At 36.7% G+C, this 4,207-nt stretch overlaps 1 pseudogene; it reads right to left on the bottom strand.

Moving 5' to 3' along the window:
* Positions 1–2,190: 2,190 nt before the first annotated feature.
* LOC134586185 (transcription factor BTF3-like) lies at positions 2,191–2,753 on the bottom strand (annotated as a pseudogene).
* Positions 2,754–4,207: the final 1,454 nt, after the last annotated feature.

The following is a 4,207-nucleotide window of genomic DNA, read 5'->3' as shown; positions in this document are numbered from 1 at the left end:
AGTTTGGTTCAAAGTTTGTATCTATCATCAGCCCCCACAGTATGCTAACCCTAGATGCCTTAGACACATTGGCTAAGGCTGGGTGAGTTACCCAAGCAATGTCACAGATAGTGATGACTGGTTTATAGGCAATTTAACCTCCTAACTAAATGATAGAAGAAAAAACATAAATTTATTTTTGACCTCTGCCCTTCCTAGGTACAGAAGTGTAAGTAAAAAAAAAAAATGGAAATGGAATAGTGAGTCAATTAACCCCTTCAGGACAGAGGCAATTGTACACGTTCTGATCAAAACCAAATATAAACAAAACCTTGAATTTGCGCTATGTGTCTGTTCAACCGTAATTCACCTCTTTCATATTAAGTGTTGTATATTGTTTTATTCAGGGGAAACAGGGTTTTCATTTCTCATCCAAAAATTTATATATGAAACATAATTTAATATGAAAAAAAAATCTAAAAAAGTTTTGCATTCTGCATTTAAACAGTGAATGTCATAATACTGTTAGTTTTTACTGCAATTAAGTACACATATTTGTGTTTAGCGATGTCCATCAGTACTCCCCATATGCAGGTTTTATGAAGTTTTGGAAAATTACAGAGCTTTCCTCTTTTCCGTTTTTGCACATTGAAATTTGGCAGATTGTTTTTTCTGGGCCTATGTTGCCTTTGAGACCCAAGAATGAAAATTAACCCTATCATGGCATACCATTTGCAAAGGTTTAGCTTTTCAAAAAGCTGTATATGTGTAGAGTCCTTTCATTTTGCAAAAAGTGCAGATTTCAATAGAAATTGGCACTTTTATAAATTTATCTGGTTATACCCAATTGACTTTCAAGCAGGCAACAGATCCTGTTACTTATTGGTTAGGTTAGCTGAGTGGAGTCAAACTCAAGATACAGCTGCTCAGAACACCTGAAAATGTGGGTGGCGTTAGAAGAGGAGGGCTTGCAAAGGCAGCAGACAAGAGACCTGCAGCTTTGGCAAGCTGATTTTAGGTTTACCCTCAATGAAAAAAGCTTAAGTAAATGTATGCATGTTTTTTTATTTTGGGTATATCTATTAAACAGTGATTTTTATTTATTTTGTATTTGGGTAGTGAATTATCCCTTTAATGGAAAAAAACAATATCTGGAGTATCCTTGTAGTGCAGATTTATTACAATATTATGAAGAAGGCATGTCCACCATATTAAGCAGCAGTGATAAGAATTGTAGCTTACGCATCCCAGCACGGGTGACCAAAAAAGAGAGGAGTGGGGATGACAAAAATGACAAAATTAAACTGAGAACTGAGTGATTTTCACAGCACTACTCTATGCTTTCTCCGGAATTTCTCCCGGAGTTGCCTGGTGGCACTGTAGTAATGATAACTTTATTTCTAAGAGGTAATTTGAAAAGCAGCTGCCTGATGTAAAAATTACAAATAAAACACTAATATCCTCCTGTCCCCTCCACCAATTGTAGATATCCAGGCCTTCAGCCCGCCAAGCAGCCCCCAGTAACCCCTATGATTTAGTCCACAATAGCTTATAGAGCAAGTCATTGTAGTGGACACATACAAAAGAAAAATCATTAAATAAAAATAGCACTTAAACTAATACTAATATAGTTTTTTACTTAATTAAACTACAGTTTTACACTGTTAAGTTTTTTTTTGTTGTTGTTATCCTTTTAAGGTACACACAGACACAGTGTTATACAGTGTTTTAAAGACGCTGGACAACAGCAGAAAAACAGAATCAACCCTAATAAGATTACTCCCCAAAGACTCTTTTGGACTCTGCAACAATTTTAATGGTTATATGAAATTATAGATCCAATGGTTTTATATGCAGCTGATTTTGTAAAAAAAAGTGATTTTATTCATCATTATAACATTGCATATAGAGGTGTCTGTGTATTTCATACTATATATGTTGATAACCAATTCGGGGTTTTCAAACAAAAGCGCTTCCACTCACTTTTATATTTAAAGACTATTCATGCCATCAAACAATCTGGTTCACAACTTCTTGGAGTATGGAAGATCCAACTCTGCAATATTGTTATGATGGCATAGCCAATAAAAGATCATTAAAGAGTTAATCTCATTGGGCCAAAACAGAAACAGAGACAAAAAGGAAATTCAAATAGACAAAGCAGCCACAATATAAAATAGCACACTGTCCAGAATTGTGTTCTCTAGTAGTTTAAGTTAATCCGACCGACTTATTCTTGGAAGATTTGTCAAAGTTCTCAACGAGAACTACATCGTCCTCTTCCTCACCGGTGGCAAATAGCGCTTTCCCATCCAATGATTGTTTGGGCAAAGGCTCTGCAAGCCTCCTCAAGCTGGTCAAACTATAAACCATGAGTTGGTTCAGAATACTGGGCAACATCTCTGTGAGCTGCTTAGTCTCTGCATGACCTGTAATAGTGAAGGTGTTGGCAGCCAAAGAAGCCTGAACCTTAGGATTGTTAAAGAGGACAACAGTCCCTTGGTTTGTAAATATATTTACCTCCTCTATGCCAGAGATGTTATTCACACCCAGCTTTCTCCAGGGAGAACTGTAGTTTCTTGTGATCAGCAGTGTCTGTTCGGTGGACCACCTTCTTCTTTCTGCAGGCGGTTCCTTTTCCACCGATGCACACTTGTGCTTGCAATTTTGCTAGTTTTTCTTGATTCATGATTGTTTCTTTCATCATCAGCTGCCAGAGAGCGGGTGTTGTTTAAGAACAGAGCAGGTTTAAAGGCCTCCCAAACAGTCCCAACACAGGATGTGCACACACACGGAGAGCAAGATGAAAGCCAAGAGCCAAACCCATTTATCTTTGTGAGAAGCTTTGGACTGGAGATTTGACCACATTTGACCGGATAATGCCTAGCACTAGCAAGAAGTACGTGTTGTGTAAAAAAAGAACTCCATTAGTTGCAGAGACCAGTTCTGCAGTTTAAAAAAAGTAAGTTTTAAAGTCTTAGCATATATTTGTGCAAATTTTAGTATATGTATATTTTTAACCTACATTCAGTAAAATATGCATTTTTGCACAGATAGTTTTTTTTTTTTTTAAAGGAGAGTAATGTTTTATTTTTTGACCGCTACACCTAGGACGCAGTGAGGTCAAATGCTTTAAAAAGGGACAGCGTATTTGCCCCATGAATACTTTAGTAAGATTAATGTGGGCAGCTTCGTGGCCACCTGTTCAATGTGATTTTCCCTAATCTCGCTGCATACTGTGTGACAGAATACTAGACTGCATCATAGAAACTAAGAAACTAACAAACAATTGTCAGAGGACTCGGAGGACCACCACAATTCTAAGCCTTATTTGCAACATGCTGGGCTCTTGATGGGGAGAACGTTGTTTTTTAGTCATATTATTGCAGGGTTCACTAAGATTGCTACACATTTTATTAATTTCTCACCTACATATCATGGTGTATAGAAAATTTAGGGGAGCTGGTCCTGGTTCCTTCACAAATATTTGGTGGCCCTGGTATCCTTGCTCGCTTCTCCGCAATCTATTTAATTTTTAAAAGTGTTCTTGTGGCAGCTTATGCAGCAAATTATCCATTTCTTTATGTAGAAACAGGCTCAGGAATTAGTGATCTATTTAGTGAATATATCCTATGAATTAATTTAACTTCAATACAACTACTGGCGATTGCATTGATTTTTAACTAAAATTGTTCAGAATTAACCTGGTTCTGTTTTTGAGCAGTTTTCACCTTTGATGAATTACCCTCAATTTCTGTTTCAATTGCATAAGCTTCAATGAGATTCAGAAAGAATTGATACAAGATTAAAACAATGATAATGACAGAGCATAAAGGGCTGTCTGTACACAAATGCATAAACTACTGAGTTTAATTATTAGATGACTATTAGATAAACAATCATGGGATGTTCATTAATATAAATTGTCATATTATCTACAAATTGTCACTGTACAGGCAGAGAGAAGTTTACTTTTTTGTATTTTAATGAAGGGTCAGCTTATAGCTATAGGGATATTTGCAATCAGAAAACCATTGGCACTGTGACACAGGGAGGTGCCTTCCTGGGTTATCAAAGTTAGAATTCCTACTTACCTCGATCACAGTTCGGTGGCCTAATTGGGATCAATCTCTGAACTAGGAATCTTTGGAAAATAATGTTTTGGAGAAAATTGTTGATTTAAAGCAGTTCTCCAGCTGCAAGTACTTTCACCACTCTCACCAAATGC

Source organism: Pelobates fuscus, chromosome 2, assembly GCF_036172605.1.
Source record: "Pelobates fuscus isolate aPelFus1 chromosome 2, aPelFus1.pri, whole genome shotgun sequence".
Taxonomy (NCBI): Eukaryota; Metazoa; Chordata; class Amphibia; order Anura; family Pelobatidae; genus Pelobates; species Pelobates fuscus.
Note: the sequence above shows the minus strand (reverse complement) of the source record. Positions and strands in the feature narration are given on the sequence as shown.